The 20,751-nt window shown below is 42.5% G+C and overlaps 1 pseudogene; it reads left to right on the top strand.

The window, feature by feature from the left end:
• Window positions 1-14,166, top strand: part of LOC127500997 (mucin-2-like) — a 28,420-nt pseudogene extending 14,254 nt beyond the window's left edge.
• Window positions 14,167-20,751: the final 6,585 nt, after the last annotated feature.

Genomic DNA, 20,751 nt, shown 5'->3' with positions numbered 1-20,751 from the left:
CATCAACATCTATATCTCACTCAACAAGCCCTGAAACAGCATCTACATCAACTACTGTAACATCAACTGAAACCACAACATCTCAAACAGAAACAACTCAAGTAACATCTGCATCAACATCTACATCTGAATTGACAACGCCTGAACTAACATCTACATCGACTCCAGTAACAACAACCGAACCCACGTCATCTCAAACAGAAACAACTCAAGTAACAAAATCTGCATCAACATCTACATCTCACTCGATAACACCTGACCCAACATCTACATCATCTCCAGTAACAACAACTGAAACCACAACATCTCAACCAGAAACAACTCCAATAACAACATCTGCATCAACATCTACATCTCACTCAACAACCCCTGAAACAGCATCTACATCAACTACTGTAACATCAACTGAAACCACAATAACATCTCAAACAGAAACAACTCAAGTAACATCTGCATCAACATCTACATCTGACTTGACAACGCCTAAACCAACATCTACATCGACTCCAGTAACAACAACTGAAACCACATCATCTCAGCCAGAAATAACTCAAGTAACAACATCTGAATTAACATCTACATCTCACTCAACAACCCCTGAACCAACATCTACATCAACTCCAGTAACAACAACTGAAACCATAACATCTCAACCAGAAACAACTCCAGTAACAACATCTGCATCAACATCTACATCTCACTCAACAACCCCTGAACCAACATCTACATCAAATACAGTAACAACAACTGAAACCACAACATCTCAACCAGAAACAACTCCAGTAACAATATCTGCATCAACATCTACATCTCACTCGACAACTCCTGAACTAACATCTACATCAACTACTGTAACAGCAACTGAAACCACAACATCTCAACCAGAAACAATTCCAGTAACAACATCTGAATCAACATCTACATCTCACTCGATAACACCTGACCCAACATCTAAATCAAATACAGTAACAACAACTGAAACCACAACATCTCAACCAGAAACAACTCCAGTAACAACATCTGCATCAACATCTACATCTCACTCAACAACCCCTGAAACAGCATCTACATCAACTACTGTAACATCAACTGAAACCACAACAACATCTCAAACAGAAACAACTCCAGTAACATCATCTGAATCAACATCTACATCTCACTCAACAACCCCTGAACCAACATCTACATCAAATACAGTAACAACAACTGAAACCACAACATCTCAACCAGAAACAACTCCAGTAACAATATCTGCATCAACATCTACATCTCACTCGACAACTCCTGAACTAACATCTGCATCGACTACAGTAACATCAACTGAAAGCATAACAATAACTCAACCAGAAACAACTCCAGTAACAACATCTGCATCTACATCTACATCTGAATTGACAACGCCTGAACTAACATCTACATCGACTCCAGTAACAACAACCGAACCCACGTCATCTCAAACAGAAACAACTCAAGTAACAACATCTGCATCAACATCTACATCTCACTCGATAACACCTGACCCAACATCTACATCATCTCCAGTAACAACAACTGAAACCACAACATCTCAACCAGAAACAACTCCAATAACAACATCTGCATCAACATCTACATATCACTCAACAACCCCTGAAACAGCATCTACATCAACTACTGTAACATCAACTGAAACCACAATAACATCTCAAACAGAAACAACTCAAGTAACATCTGCATCAACATCTACATCTGACTTGACAACGCCTAAACCAACATCTACATCGACTCCAGTAACAACAACTGAAACCACATCATCTCAGCCAGAAATAACTCAAGTAACAACATCTGAATTAACATCTACATCTCACTCAACAACCCCTGAACCAACATCTACATCAACTCCAGTAACAACAACTGAAACCATAACATCTCAACCAGAAACAACTCCAGTAACAACATCTGCATCAACATCTACATCTCACTCAACAACCCCTGAACCAACATCTACATCAAATACAGTAACAACAACTGAAACCACAACATCTCAACCAGAAACAACTCCAGTAACAATATCTGCATCAACATCTACATCTCACTCGACAACTCCTGAACTAACATCTGCATCGACTACAGTAACATCAACTGAAAGCATAACAATAACTCAACCAGAAACAACTCCAGTAACAACATCTGCATCAACATCTATATCTCACTCAACAACCCCTGAAGCAACATCTACATCAACTACTGTAACAGCAACTGAAATCACAACATCTCAAACAGAAACAACTCAAGTAACATCTGCATCTAAATCTACATCTGACTTGACAACGCCTGAACTAACATCTACATCGACTCCAGTAACAACAACCGAAACCACATCATCTCAACCAGAAACAACTCCAGTAACAACATCTGCATCAACATATACATCTCACTCAAAAACCCCTGAAACAGCATCTACATCAACTACTGTAACATCAACTGAAACCACAACAACATCTCAAACAGAAACAACTCCAGTAACATCATCTGCATCAACATCTACATCTCACTCAACAACCCCTGAACCAACATCTACATCAACTAATGTAACATCAACTAAAACCACAACAACATCTCAAACAGAAACAACTCAAGTAACATCTGCATTTACATCATCTCACTCGACAACTCCTGAACTAACATCTGCATCGACTACAGTAACATCAACTGAAAGCATAACAACTCAGCCAGAAACAACTCCAGTAACAACATCTCCATCAACATCTACATCTCACTCAACAACCCCTGAAGCAACATCTACATCAACTACTGTAACATCAACTGAAAAAACAACATCTCAAACAGAAACAACTCCAGTGACAACATCTGCATCAGTATCTACATCTCACTCAACAACCCCTGAACCAACATCTACATCGACTCCAGTAACATCAACTGAAACCACAACAACATCTCAAACAGAAACAACTCCAGTAACATCTTCTGCATCAACATCTATATCTCACTCAACAACCCCTGAACCAACATCTACATCAAATACAATAACAACAACTGAAACCACAACATCTCAACCAGAAACAACTCCAGTAACAACATCTGCATCAACATCTACATCTCACTCGACAACTCCTGAACTAACATCTGCATCGACTACAGTAACATCAACTGAAAGCATAACAACAACTCAACCAGAAACAACTCCAGTAACAACATCTGAATCAACATCTACATCTCACTCGATAACACCTGACCCAACATCTACATCATCTCCAGTAACAACAACTGAAACCACAACATCTCAACCAGAAACAACTCCAATAACAACATCTGCATCAACGTCTACATCTCACTCAACAACCCCTGAAACAGCATCTTCCTCAACTACTGTAACATCTGCATCAACATCTATATCTCACTCAACAAGCCCTGAAGCAACATCTACATCAACTACAGTAACATCAACTGAAGGCACAACAACAACTCAACCAGAAACAATTCCAGTAACAACATCTGAATCAACATCTACATCTCACTCGATAACACCTGACCGAACATCTACATCATCTCCAGTAACAACAACTGAAACCACAACAACATCTCAAACAGAAACAACTCAAGTAACATCTGCATCAACATCTACATCTGACTTGACAACGCCTGAACTAACATCTACATCGACTCCAGTAACAACAACTGAAACCACATCATCTCAACCAGAAATAACTCAAGTAACAACATCTGAATTAACATCTACATCTCACTCAATAACACCTGACCCAACATCTACATCATCTCCAGTAACAACAACTGAAACCACAACATCTCAAACAGAAACAACTCCAATAACAACATCTGCATCAACATCTATATCTCACTCAACAACCCCTAAACCAACATCTACATCAACTCCAGTAACAAAAACTGAAACCATAACATCTCAACCAGAAACAACTCCAGTAACAACATCTGCATCAACATCTACATCTCACTCAACAACCCCTGAAACAGCATCTACATCAACTTCTGTAACATCAACTGAAACCACAACATCTCAAACAGAAACAACTCAAGTAACATCTGCATCTACATCTACATCTGAATTGACAACGCCTGAACTAACATCAACATCGACTCCAGTAACAACAACGAAACCACATCATCTCAACCAGAAACAACTCAAGTAACAATATCTGCATCAACATCTACATCTCACTCGACTAACTCCTGAACTAACATCTACATCACTACAGTAACAACAACTGAAACCACAACATATCAACCAGAAACAACTCCAGTAACAACATCTGCATCAACATCTACATCTCACTCAACAACCCCTGAAACAGCATCTACATCAACTACTGTAACATCAACTGAAACCACAACAACATCTCAAACAGAAACAACTCAAGTAACATCTGCATCAACATCTACATCTGAATTGACAACGCCTGAACTAACATCTACATCGACTCCAGTAACAACAACCGAAACCACATCATCTCAACCAGAAACAACTCAAGTAACAACATCTGCATCAACACCTGACCCAACATCTACATCACCTCCAGTAACAACAACTGAAACCACAGCACCTGAAACAGAAAGAACTCCAGTAACAACATCTGCATCAACATCTACATCTCACTCAACAACCCCTGAAACAGCATCTACATCAACTACTGTAACATCAACTGAAACCACAACATCTCAAACAGAAACAACTCCAGTAACATCATCTGCATCAACATCTACATCTCACTCAACAACCCCTGAACCAACATCTACGTCAAATACAGTAACAACAACTGAAACCACAACATCTCAACCAGAAACAACTCCAGTAACAACATCTGCATCTACATCTCACTCGACAACTCCTGAACTAACATCTGCATCGACTACAGTAACATCAACTGAAAGCATAACAACAACTCAACCAGAAACAACTCCAGTAACAACATCTGCATCAACATCTATATCTCACTCAACAAGCCCTGAAACAGCATCTACATCAACTACTGTAACATCAACTGAAACCACAACATCTCAAACAGAAACAACTCAAGTAACATCTGCATCAACATCTACATCTGAATTGACAACGCCTGAACTAACATCTACATCGACTCCAGTAACAACAACCGAACCCACGTCATCTCAAACAGAAACAACTCAAGTAACAAAATCTGCATCAACATCTACATCTCACTCGATAACACCTGACCCAACATCTACATCATCTCCAGTAACAACAACTGAAACCACAACATCTCAACCAGAAACAACTCCAATAACAACATCTGCATCAACATCTACATCTCACTCAACAACCCCTGAAACAGCATCTACATCAACTACTGTAACATCAACTGAAACCACAATAACATCTCAAACAGAAACAACTCAAGTAACATCTGCATCAACATCTACATCTGACTTGACAACGCCTAAACCAACATCTACATCGACTCCAGTAACAACAACTGAAACCACATCATCTCAGCCAGAAATAACTCAAGTAACAACATCTGAATTAACATCTACATCTCACTCAACAACCCCTGAACCAACATCTACATCAACTCCAGTAACAACAACTGAAACCATAACATCTCAACCAGAAACAACTCCAGTAACAACATCTGCATCAACATCTACATCTCACTCAACAACCCCTGAACCAACATCTACATCAAATACAGTAACAACAACTGAAACCACAACATCTCAACCAGAAACAACTCCAGTAACAATATCTGCATCAACATCTACATCTCACTCGACAACTCCTGAACTAACATCTACATCAACTACTGTAACAGCAACTGAAACCACAACATCTCAACCAGAAACAATTCCAGTAACAACATCTGAATCAACATCTACATCTCACTCGATAACACCTGACCCAACATCTAAATCAAATACAGTAACAACAACTGAAACCACAACATCTCAACCAGAAACAACTCCAGTAACAACATCTGCATCAACATCTACATCTCACTCAACAACCCCTGAAACAGCATCTACATCAACTACTGTAACATCAACTGAAACCACAATAACATCTCAAACAGAAACAACTCAAGTAACATCTGCATCTAAATCTACATCTGACTTGACAACGCCTGAACTAACATCTACATCGACTCCAGTAACAACAACCGAAACCACATCATCTCAACCAGAAACAACTCCAATAACAACATCTGCATCAACATATACATCTCACTCAAAAACCCCTGAAACAGCATCTACATCAACTACTGTAACATCAACTGAAACCACAACAACATCTCAAACAGAAACAACTCCAGTAACATCATCTGCATCAACATCTACATCTCACTCAACAACCCCTGAACCAACATCTACATCAACTAATGTAACATCAACTAAAACCACAACAACATCTCAAACAGAAACAACTCAAGTAACATCTGCATTTACATCATCTCACTCGACAACCCCTAAACCAACATCTACATCAAATACAATAACAACAACCGAAACCACATCATCTCAACCAGAAACAACTCAAGTAACAACATCTGCATCAACACCTGAACCAACATCTACATCAACTACAGTAACAACAACTGAAACCACAACAACATCTCAAACAGAAACAACTCCAGTAACATCATCTGCATCAACATCTACATCTCACTCAACAACCCCTGAACCAACATCGACGTCAAATACAGTATCAACAACTGAAACCACAACATCTCAACCAGAAACAACTCCAGTAACAACATCTGGATCTACATCTCACTCGACAACTCCTGAACTAACATCTGCATCGACTACAGTAACATCAACTGAAAGCATAACAACAACTCAACCAGAAACAACTCCAGTAACAACATCTGCATCAACATCTATACCTCACTCAACAAGCCCTGAAGCAACATCTACATCAACTACTGTAACATCAACTGAAACCACAACATCTCAAACAGGAACAATTCAAGTAACATCTGCACCTACATCATCTCACTCGACAACCCCTGAACTAACATCTACATCGACTACAGTAACATCAACTGAAGGCACAACAACAACAACTCAACCAGAAACAATTCCAGTAACAACATCTGAATCAACATCTACATCTCACTCGATAACACCTGACCCCACATCTACATCATCTCCAGTAACAACAACTGAAACCACAACATCTCAACCAGAAACAACTCCAATAACAACATCTGCATCAACATCTACATCTCACTCAACAACCCCTGAAACAGCATCTACATCAACAACTGTAACATCAACTGAAACCACAACAACATCTCAAACAGAAACAACTCAAGTAACATCTGCATCTACATCTGACTTGACAACGCCTGAACTAACATCTACATCGACTCCAGTAACAACAACTGAAACCATAACATCTCAACCAGAAATAACTCAAGTAACAACATCTGAATTAACATCTACATCTCACTCAATAACACCTGATCCAACATCTACATCATCTCCAGTAACAACAACTGAAACCACAACATCTCAACCAGAAACAACTCCAGTAACAACATCTGCATCAACATCTACATCTCACTCAACAACCCCTGAACCAACATCTACATCGACTCCAGTAACAACAACTGAAACCATAACATCTCAACCAGAAGCAACTCCAGTAACATCTGCATCAACATCTACATCTCACTCAACAACCCCTGAACCAACATCTACATCAACTACTGTAACATCAACTGAAATCACAACATCTCAAACAGAAACAACTCAAGTAACATCTGCATCTACATCTACATCTGACTTGACAACGCCTGAACTAACATCTACATCGACTCCAGTAACAACAGCCGAAACCACATCATCTCAACCAGAAACAACTCAAGTAACAACATCTGCATCAACATCTACATCTCACTCGATAACACCTGACCCAACATCTACATCATCTCCAGTAAAAACAACTGAAACCACAACACCTCAAGCAGAAACAACTCCAGTAACAACATCTGCATCAACATCTACATCTCACTCAACAACCCCTGAAACAGCATCTACATCAACTACTGTCACATCAACTGAAACCACAACAACATCTCAAACAGAAACAACTCAAGTAACATCTGCATCTACATCATCTCACTCGACAACTCTTGAACTAACATCTGCATCGACTACAGTAACATCAACTGAAAGCACAACAACAACTCAACCAGAAACAACTCCAGTAACAACATCTGCATCAACATCTACATCTCTCTCAACAACCCCTGAACCAACATCTATATCAACTACTGTAACATCAACTGACACCACAACAACATCTCAAACAGAAACAACTCCAGTAACAACATCTGCATCAACATCTACATCTCACTTAACAACCCCTAAACCAAAATCTACGTCATCTACAGTAACATCAACTGAAAGCACAACAACAACTCAACCAGAAACAACTCAAGTAACATCTGCATCTACATCTCAATCAACAACCCCTGAACCAACATCTACATCAACTCCAGTGACAACAACTGAAACCACAACGTCTCAACCAGAAACAACTCCAGTAACATCTACATCTACATCTGACTTGACAACCCCTGAACCAACATCTACATCAACTACAGTAACAACAACTGAAACCACAACAACATCTCAACCAGAAACAACTCCAGTAACAATATCTGCATCAACATCTACATCTCAATCAACAACCCCTGAACCAACATCTACATCAACTTCTGTAACATCAACTGAAACCACAACATCTCAAACAGAATCAACTCCAGTAACATCTGCATCTACATCATCTCACTCGACAACTTCTAAACTAACATCTACATTGACTACAGTAACATCAACTGAAAGCACAACAAGTCAACCAGAAACATCTCCAGTAACAACATCTGCATCAACATCTACATCTCACTCGACAACCCCTGAACCAACATCTACATCAACTACAGTAACATCAACTGAAACCTCAACAACAACTCAACCAGAAACAACTCAATTAATAACATCTGCATCAACATCTACATCTCACTCGACAACCTCTGAACCAACATCTACATCAACTCCATTAACAACAACTGAAACCACAACAACATCTCAACCAGAAACAACTCAAGTAACATCTGCATCAACATCATCTCACTCGACAACCCCTGGACTAACATCTACATCATCTCCAGTAACAACAACTGAAACCACAACAACATCTCAAACAGAAACAACTCAAGTAACATCTGCATCTACATCTCAATCAACAACCCCTGAACCAACATCTACATCAACTACAGTAACAACAACTAAAACCACATCTCAACCAGAAACAATTCCAGTAACAACATCTGCATCAACATCTACATCTCACTCAACAACCCCTGAACCAACATCTACAACAACTACAGTAACAACAACAACTGAAACCACAACAACTCAACCAGAAACAACTCAAGTAACATCTACATCTGCATCAACATCCCCTGAACCAACATCTACATCAACTAAAGTAACAACAACTGAAACCACATCATTTCAACCAGAAATAACTCCAGTAACAACATCTGCATCAACATCTACATCATCTACAGAAACTTCAACTGGAACCACAACAATGTCTCAACCAGAAACAACTCAAGTAACATCTGCATCTACATCTGCATCTCACTCGACAACCCCTGAACCAACATCTACATCAACTACAGTAACATCAACTGACACCACAACAACATCTCAAACAGAAACAACTCCAGTAACAACATCTGCATCAACATCTACATCTCACTTAACAACCCCTAAACCAAAATCTACATCAACTCCAGTAACAACAACTGAAACCACAATGTCTCAACCAGAAACAACTCAAGTAACAGCTGCATCTACATCTACATCTCACTCAACAACCGCTGAATCAGCATCTACATCAACTCCAGTAACATCAACTGAAACCACAACGTTTCAACCAGAAACAACTCAAGTAACATCTGCATCAACATCATCTCACTCGACAACCCCTGGACTAACATCTACATCATCTCCAGTAACAACAACTGAAACCACAACAACATCTCAAACAGAAACAAATCAAGTAACATCTGCATCTACATCTACATCTCACTTAACAACCCCTAAACCAAAATCTACATCAACTCCAGTAACAACAACTGAAACCACAACGTCTCAACCAGAAACAACTCCAGTAACATCTGCATCTACATCTATATCTCACTCGACAACCCCTGAACCAACATCTACGTCATCTACAGTAACAACAACTGAAAACACAACAACTCAACCAGAAACAACTCAAGTAACATCTACATCTATATCTGCGTCTGACTTGACAACCCCTGAACCAACATCTACATCGACTCCAGTAACAACAACTGAAACCACAACATCTCAACCAGAAACAACTTCAGTAACATCTGCATCAACATCATCTCACTCGACAACCCCTGGACTAACATCTACATCATCTCCAGTAAGAACAACTGAAACCACAACAACATCTCAAACAGAAACAACTCAAGTAACATCTGCATCTACATCTCAATCAACAACCCCTGAACCAACATCTACATCAACTCCAGTGACAACAACTGAAACCACAACGTCTCAACCAGAAACAATTCCAGTAACATCTGCATCTACATCTACATCTCACCCGACAACCCCTGAACCAACATCTACATCAACTACTGTAACATCAACTGAAATCACAACATCTCAAACAGAAACAACTCAAGTAACATCTGCATCTACATCTACATCTGACTTGACAATGCCTGAACTAACATCTACATCGACTCCAGTAACAACAGCCGAAACCACATCATCTCAACCAGAAACAACTCAAGTAACAACATCTGCATCAACATCTACATCTCACTCGATAACACCTGACCCAACATCTACACCATCTCCAGTAAAAACAACTGAAACCACAACAACATCTCAAACAGAAACAACTCAAGTAACATCTGCATCTACATCTGACTTGACAACCCCTGAACCAACATCTACATCAACTACAGTAACAACAACTGAAACCACAACAACATCTCAACCAGAAACAACTCCAGTAACAACATCTGCATCAACATCTACATCTCAATCAACAACCCCTGAACCAACATCTACATCAACTACTGTAACATCAACTGAAACCACAACATCTCAAACAGAATCAACTCCAGTAACATCTGCATCTACATCATCTCACTCGACAACTCCTAAACTAACATCTACATTGACTACAGTAACGTCAACTGAAAGCACAACAACTCAACCAGAAACAACTCCAGTAACAACATCTGCATCAACATCTACATCTCACTCGACAACCTCTGAACCAACATCTACATCAACTACAGTAATATCAACTGAAACCACAACAACATCTCAACCAGAAACAACTCAAGTAACAACATCTGCATCAACATCTGCATCTCACTCGACAACCCCTGAACCAACATCTACAACAACTAAAGTAACAACAACTGAAACCACATCATTTCAACCAGAAATAACTCCAGTAACAACATCTGCATCAACATCTACATCTCACTCGACAACCCCTGAACCAACATCTACATCAACTACTGTAACATCAACTGAAACCACAACAACATCTCAAACAGAAACAACTCAAGTAACATCTGCATCTACATCTGACTTGACAACCCCTGAACCAACATCTACATCAACTACAGTAACAACAACTGAAACCACAACAACATCTCAACCAGAAACAACTCCAGTAACAACATCTGCATCAACATCTACATCTCACTCGACAACCCCTGAACCAACATCTACTTCAACTACATTAACATCAACTGAAACCACAACAACATCTCAAACAGAAACAACTCAAGTAACATCTGCATCTACATCTGACTTGACAACCCCTGAACCAACATCTACATCAACTACTGTAACATCAACTGAAACCACAACATCTCAAACAGAATCAACTCCAGTAACATCTGCATCTACATCATCTCACTCGACAACTCCTAAACTAACATCTACATTGACTACAGTAACATCAACTGAAAGCACAACAACTCAACCAGAAACAACTCCAGTAACAACATCTGCATCAACATCTACATCTCACTCAACAACCCCTGAAGCAACATCTACATCAACTACAGTGACATCAACTGAAACCACAACAACATCTCAACCAGAAACAACTCAAGTAACAACATCTGCATCAACATCTGCATCTCACTCGACAACCCCTGAACCAACATCTACATCAACTACAGTAACAACAACTGAAACCACATCTCAACCAGAAACAACTCAAGTAACAACATCTGCATTAGCGTCTACATCTCAATCAAACCCTGAACCAACATCTACATCAACTACAGTAACAACAACTGAAACCACATCTCAACCAGAAACAACTCCAGTAACAACATCTGCATCAACATCTACATCTCACTCAACAACCCCTGAAGCAACATCTACATCAACTCCAGTAACAACAACTGAAACCACAACAACATCTCAACCAGAAACAACTCAAGTAACAACATCTGCATCAACATCTGCATCTCACTCGACAACCCCTGAACCAACATCTACATCAACTACAGTAACAACAACTGAAACCACATCTCAACCAGAAACAACTCAAGTAACAACATCTGCATTAGCGTCTACATCTCACTCAAACCCTGAACCAACATCTACATCAACTACAGTAACAACAACTGAAACCACATCTCAACCAGAAACAATTCCAGTAACAACATCTGCATCAACATCTACATCTCACTCAACAACCCCTGAACCAACATCTACAACAACTACAGTAACAACAACAACTGAAACCACAACAACTCAACCAGAAACAACTCAAGTAACATCTGCATCAACATCTACATCTCATTCAACAACCCCTGAACCAACATCTACATCAACTAAAGTAACAACAACTGAAACCACATCATTTCAACCAGAAATAACTCCAGTAACAACATCTGCATCAACATCTACATCTCACTCGACAACCCCTGAACCAACATCTACATCATCTACAGTAACATCAACTGAAACCTCAACAACAACTCAACCAGAAACAACTCAAGTAACATCTGCATCTACATCTGCATCTCACTCGACAACCCCTGAACCAACATCTACATCAACTACAGTAACATCAACTGAAACCTCAACAACAACTCAACCAGAAACAACTCAAGTAACAACATCTGCATCAACATCTACATCTCACTCAACCATCCCTGAACCAACATCTACTTCAACTCCAGTAACAACTACTGAAATCACAACATCTCAACCAGAAACAACTCAAGTAACATCTGCAATATCATCTACATCTTACTCGACAACCCCTGAACAAATATCTACATCAACTACAGTAACATCTATATCTCAGTCTACACCTACTCCTGCACCAACAACAACTACAACCCGACCAAGAAATGAAACTACATCTACAACTGAACCAGAAATATCAAGTAGATCAGCATCTACATCTGAAACAATGACAATGGAGTCAACAACTGCGGTAGAACCAACATCAAGATTTACATCAAGTGCACTAACATCTGCATCTCACTTGACAACATCTGAACCAACATCAAATAGAGTAGCATCTACAGCTCAATCAACAACAACACCTGCACTAACATCTACATCAACTACACCAGCATCTACAGCTCAATCAACAACACTTGCAACAAATACATCTACTGCATTAACACCAATTTACACAACAACTGCACCAACATCTACAGCTCAATCAACTGTATCAAAATCCACAACTCAGTCAACAAAGTTATCAACATCTACATCAATATCTACAACTCAAACAACAACTGCACCAACATCTACATCTCAACAAACAACTCTTACATCTACACTTCAGCCAGCAAGTCAGTCTACATCTTCATCTCCAAATGTTCTCCCCCGAAGTAAGCAAAATTTATTTTATGTTTATGCATTTTTTCTCATTATTCACTATCCAGTTTTTGTTATTAAAGTTGTATTCACCTACACTGGAATTAATCTAATTTAAATTTGAATGTTGTAGATATGAAAGCATTTGCTTATGCAACTTTAAAAATGAGATCCTTTGTTGAGCTGAGCAATGATGAGATCATTACATATATTGAAAAGGTAAGCTAATATTTTGCCATTAACATTTTTTGTCTAATTGTAAGCATTGACTTGTTGTCAAACTGTTGAGCACATAGAGTTCAGGAATGGCTTCCGTGGCCGTAACAGTGAGCACAGAGAGTTTAGGGATGGCCTCTGTGGCAGTGACAGAAATCACCATAACCACCAGACACAGGGATCAGACTAAGGGGGCACTGGGACCACCGGACTTGGGACTACTGAGACCCCCAAACTGATAAATGCTGAGAACACTGGACTGTAGAACGCTAACAATGCGAACAAGATGAGATGAAGCTGTTGTTGCTGGAATCATATAGTGGTCTAGTGTTCTGTAATGACAGAGTACCACCAGACCTGCATATTTTGTATGTCTCTCTTATCTATCACACCTGATTCAACTCATGAGCTCATTAGTAGAGACTGCAAGACCTGAAATGTGTGTGTCAGATATAGGGAGACATACAAAATGTGCATGGCTGGTGGTACTCCAGGAGCAAGGACAGGTTTGAGAACCACTGGAATAGGATAATAAAACATAAAACAGTTATTAATAAGAATAACAAAGTAAAACCAGAGAACTGCTGTGTGCATGAGTGTGTGGATGAATTTGTTTTGTGAGTGTTTACATGTTGTGTGTGTTCTAGTAAAAGCTCAAGGTGATATTAAAAGTATAATAAGAGTGATGATAAGAAAGGACCAGGTGTCAGATGGTTGAATACAATATTATGTTGGAAAAAGGTGGTTTTAAAATTGCTCATTTGAATATTTGTAGTTTACGGAATAAAGTAAGTGACATTTCAGAAATTATACAGGATTATAATTTACAGGTATTAGTCATATTAGAAACACATTTAGATTCAACAATAAATAGCACTGTGTTGAATATAGATGGATATAATATTTACAGGCAAGATAGAAATTTATATGGAGGAGGGGTAGCTTGTTATGTTCAAAGCCAAATTCCAGTTATAGTTCGAAGGGACCTAACTATTATAGGAGTGGAAGTAATCTGGTTACAACTACAAATTCCACATTTAAGACCGGTCCTCATTGCATGCTGTTACAGACCGCCAAATACTACAATAATGTACCTAGATCAAATGTGTGAAATGTTGGATAGAGCATGTGATACAGGAAATGAAACATTTTTCTTAGGAGATTTAAATATAGACTGGAAATCTGAAAGTTGTACATTAAGGAGTAAGTTATTTTCATTCGCTAATACTTGTAATTTGTCACAGGTGGTTACTGAGTATACAAGAGTAAGTTTGAAAGCTGATGGGGCATATTCAGCAACTCTTATTGATTTGATTTTTACAAATGTAATTGAGTTGTGTTCTGCGGCTGTCTCTATTCCAGTCGGCTGCAGTGACCATCATTTAATTGTGGTTAAAAGAATAACAAAGGTACCTGTAATGAAGGGTCGGCAGAGTGGGGATCCATTTGCAGCTTTTATTAGAACAATCACCAAAGTAGATAGGGGCAAGGGCAAAGACATAAACAGGGACAGGCAATGGTCGAGGCAGGCGGCAGACAAACGGTGTCAAGTCACAGGCAGAGATCAGGGCAGGCGGAAAACAAACACAGTCCAGTACACAGGCAGGGATCAGGGCAGGCAGCAAAGAATCACAGAGAATAAACAATCCAACGGTAACGGAGAAACAGTCCACAAGAAAACGCTCAGTAATGATCACCAGGGCAAATCAAGACTTTGCGGTGTGTATGTGTGAGTGTGTGGCTTAAATAGTGTGAGTGTGATGAGGTGCAGGTGTGTGCGCAATCAGTCCCAGGAATGAGGGCCTATGGGAAACGTAGTCCGAATGGGAAACAGTCAGTATTCAGGTGATGGCTCCCTCCGGTGGTGTGGAGGAGGAGGCGAGGGAGCCACATTCGTGACAGAGCCCCCCCCCCGCGAGCGGCTCCAGACGCGAGGAAGTGGGCGCCGGGGTCTACCACGTGGTCGAGGGGCCGGTCTCTCCGGATGCGTCCGATGAAACTCGTCTATGAGTGATGGGTCCAGGATATCATCCGCATTGACCCAAGATCGCTCCTCCGGGCCGTACCCCTCCCAGTCGACTAGGTACTGTAGTCTCCTCCCCCGGCGCCTGGAATCGAGCAACTCTCGAACCTGATAGGCTTCCTCGCCTTCGATCATCAAGGGCGGGGGGTTGTGGGCTTCGGCTCCCTCCGGCTCTCCTCTCGGACCACCAGAGGGTTTCAGCAACGACACATGGAAAGTGGGAGAAACACGGTAGTTAGCGGGTAATTTTAAACGAAATGATACAGGAGTAATTTGTTTGAGAATTTGGAAAGGCCCTACAAACCTGGGACTGAACTTTCTGCATGGAAGTCGTAGACGCAGGTCCCTAGTTGACAGCCAGACCCACTGTCCCATGGAGTACTCAGGATCGGGGCGACGATGTCGATTGGCCTGTGTCTCTTGCCTTCTAACAGCGCGTTGTAGATGATGATGGGCCAGGTCCCATCATCATCTCGCTTCGTTGTATCCACTCGGTTACCGATGGTAGGTTGGATGGTTCCCCGGTCCAGGGAAAGAGTGGCGGTTGAAAACCCAGGACGCATTGGAAGGGCGTGACACCCATGGCAGGTTTCCGTAGGGAATTTTGAGCATACTCAGCCCACAACAGATAGCGGCTCCACTCTGACTGATTTCGTTGACAGTATGTGCGTAAGAATCTGGTGAGTTCTTGGTTCATGCGTTCAGTTTGACCATTGGATTCAGGGTGGTACCCTGAGGTGAGGCTGATGTTGACGTTTAATTGTTTGAAAAAGGCTGTCCATACCCGGGATGTGAACTGTGGACCCCTGTCAGACACAATGTCCTCCGGAAGACCGTAGAAGCAGAATACGTAGTTGCATAAGACCTCCGCTGTCTCAAACGCGGTGGGTAGCTTGGGAAGTGGTATGAGTCTGCATGCCTTGGAGAATCGGTCGACTACTGTGAGGATAGTGGTGTGGCCACGGGATTCCGGGAGGTCGGTGACAAAGTCAATGGCTATATGGGACCAAGGACGTTGAGGGATGGGCAGCGGCTGTAGTAGGCCTGCTGGGGCTTGGTGTGTAGTTTTGGAAGTTTGACAGTCTGTGCAATTGTTGATGAATTGGGTCGTGTCTGTTACCATGGTCCCACCAGAACCGGTTCTGTAGTAGGTGTAGTGTGGCTGTGATGCCTGGATGGCCTGAACTGGGGAAATCGTGAACTTGGTGAAGCAATTTGTTGCGGAGCTGTACGGATACAAAAGTGCGGTTTGGTGGGCAGACGGGTGGTGGTGTTGTTTGTTCGTTTGCCTGGGTGATTTCGGTCATGACGTCCCACTGAACTGGAGCGAGCAGCAGTTTGACAGGAATAATGTTCTCTTCGCTCTCTGTTCGTTCCACCCCCTCTGCTTGATGAGATAGCGCGTCTGCCTTGACGTTCTTTGAACCGGGTCTGTAGGTTACCGTGAACTGGAAATGAGTGAAGAACATGGCCCATCTAGCTTGTCGGGGGTTCAGACGTTTGGCAGACCGGAGGTATTCCAGGTTCTTGTGATCCGTGAGTATGGTGAATGGGTGTTGTGCTCCCTCCAGCCAGTGGCGCCACTCCTCCAACGCTGCCTTCATTGCCAGAAGCTCCCGATTGCCTACATCATAGTTGCGCTCTGCTGCCGACAACTTTCTGGAGTAGAATGCACATGGGTACGTTTTTGCTGGATTACCTTGGCGCTGTGAGAGTATAGCCCCGATGCCTGTGCTGGAGGCGTCGACCTCGACTATGAAAGGGAGCTCTGGGTCTGGGTGGCGGAGAATGGGTGCGGAGGTGAATCGCTCCTTCAGTTCTTGGAAGGCGTGCACCGCCTCGTGGGACCAGAAGAGGCGTGTGGATTGTCGCTTAGTCATGGAAGTCAACGGGGCTGCAATGCCACTGAAGTTTCGGATGAATCGCCTGTAGAAGTTGGCGAACCCCAGGAAACGTTGTAGCTCTTTCAGTGTGCGTGGTTGAGGCCACTCGAGCACCACCCTTACTTTGCTGTCATCCATCGCCACTCCCTCCTGACTGATGACATAGCCCAGGAATGATGTAGAGGTATGATGAAACTCACATTTCTCCGCTTTGGCATATAGTCTGTGCTGAATGAGTCGCTGCAGTACGGCCCGGACATGCTGGATATGTTCCTCGAAGGTTTTGGAGTAGATGAGAATGTCGTCAATGTAGACTATGACCCAGCGGTTGAGCATATCCCGAAAGACATAGTTGATGAATGATTGGAAGATGGAGGGACTGTTGGACAGTCCGAACGGCATAACAAGGGTCTCATAGTGGCCGGTGGCAGTGGAAAAGGCCGTCTTCCATTCATCACCTTCTCTGATACGAATCAGATTGTATGCGCACCGGAGATCCAGCTTGGTAAAATACTGGGCTTGTCTTAGTTGTTCCAGGGCTGCGGGAACCAATAGCAGAGGGTAGCGGAATTTAACGGTAATGTCGTTCAGTCCCCGATAGTCTACGCAGGGCCGAAGGCTGCCGTCCTTCTTTTTGACGAAGAAGAAACCAGATGCTGCCGGGGATGTGGAAGGTCGGATAAAACCTTTGGCCAATTCTTCCTCGATGTATGCTTTCATAGCTGCTGACTCTGGCTGAGACAGGGGAAATATTCTGCCCTTGGGGGGCGTGGTACCAGGTAGCAGATCTATGGCGCAGTCACTGGAACGGTGAGGAGGTAATTCAGTGGACTTGCTTTTACTGAAAGCGACCGCCAGATCAGCATACTCAGCAGGTATGTCGGGCTCGTCAGTGTTAGACTCGTGAACTGAAACGGTCTGAACTGGTATGGGAGTGATCTGTTTCAGGCAGTGCTCGTGACAGGTGGCATCCCACGGAGCGATCTGGCCCTCCTTCCAGGAAATAAGCGGGTTGTGAGTTCTGAGCCACGGGAGACTAAGGATAACTGGATTGTTGGGTGAGTGGATTACATAAAATCGGATGCGTTCGTGATGAAGGACTCCCACTTGCATTGTGAGTTCGGTGGTGATGTGCGCCACTCTTCCTCCTCCGACGGGCCTCCCATCTAGCGCTTCCACTGTCAATGGAGAGTTACAGTCCGTTAATGTAATATTGTGTTCGCTGATGAATGTATCCGACATGAAGTTACCCGCTGCCCCAGAGTCCAGAAGTGCGTGCGTGGTGATGCATTGGTCGTTCACTGTTACTTGAATGGGTATTTTGAGGCAGTTAGAAGAATAGTCGGTAGAGAGTGGAGAACTCACCGCTTTCGGGTTGGATGGGTTGGGTCGAACGGGACAGTTGATCTTGATGTGACCGGCCTGACCGCAGTACAAGCATAAATGAAGTTGTCGTCTCCTTTCTCTCTCCTCTGGACGAAGCGGGGTGTACCCGAGCTGCATGGGTTCTGATGTGGGGTTGGTCAGAGTGGAGAGACGGACAGGGCGTCGTGACCGGAGGAGATTATCGATGTGAATGGTTAGTTCAATGAAGTCATTAAGCGATTTTCCCTCGTTGCGGCATGTGAGCTCGGCTTGAAGCTCCAGAGACAGCCCCTTGCGAAACAATAGTTTCAACGTGTCCTTGACCCAGTTTGTTTGAGCGGCGAGAGTTTGAAATTGAAGCGCGTATTCGGCAGCTGTGGTTTTACCTTGACACAGCGACAGCAACTGATCCCCTGCGCTTTTGCCTCCCTCCGGATGGTCGAAGACCTCCTTGAAGCTTTGTAGGAAGGTCGAATAGGTGGGAAACACAGAACTATCCTCTCTCCATATCGCCGTGGCCCAATCCAGCGCTTTACCCGTCAACAGGGAACAGACAAAGGAAATCCGACTGGACTCGGTGGGGTAGAGAGTTGGCTGTTGGTTGACGAACAGGGAACATTGAAGAAGAAATCCCTTACATTTTGCGGGGTTACCGTCAAACTTCTCTGGGAGTGCGAGGCGTGGATTTACCGCGGGAGCGGCAGCGAAGGCCCGGCTGGCGGGAATCACTGTCGGCGGCGTGGCGGCCTCGGCGGCGTCAAATCGAAGACTTTGCAGGGTTCTCACCAGCTCCTCAGTAAGGGAAGTCAATCGATTCAGTTGGTGTTGATGTACCGCGAGCTGGTTGGCCTGGGCGGACAGCTCGGTGGAGATCTGCATGATTGCTGCTGGATCGTTGTTTGGCGAAGTCTTCTGTAATGAAGGGTCGGCAGAGTGGGGATCCATTTGCAGCTTTTATTAGAACAATCACCAAAGTAGATAGTGGCAAGGGCAAAGACATAAACAGGGACAGGCAATGGTCGAGGCAGGCGGCAGACAAACGGTGTCAAGTCACAGGCAGAGATCAGGGCAGGCGGCAAACAAACACAGTCCAGTACACAGGCAGGGATCAGGGCAGGCAGCAAAGAATCACAGAGAATAAACAATCCAACGGTAACGGAGAAACAGTCCACAAGAAAACGCTCAGTAATGATCACCAGGGCAAATCAAGACTTCACGGTGTGTATGTGTGAGTGTGTGGCTTAAATAGTGTGAGTGTGATGAGGTGCAGGTGTGTGCGCAATCAGTCCCAGGAATGAGGGCCTATGGGAAACGTAGTCCGAATGGGAAACA

The sequence above is a fragment of the Ctenopharyngodon idella genome, chromosome 2, assembly GCF_019924925.1.
Source record: "Ctenopharyngodon idella isolate HZGC_01 chromosome 2, HZGC01, whole genome shotgun sequence".
Classification (NCBI taxonomy): Eukaryota; Metazoa; Chordata; class Actinopteri; order Cypriniformes; family Xenocyprididae; genus Ctenopharyngodon; species Ctenopharyngodon idella.
Note: the sequence above shows the minus strand (reverse complement) of the source record. Positions and strands in the feature narration are given on the sequence as shown.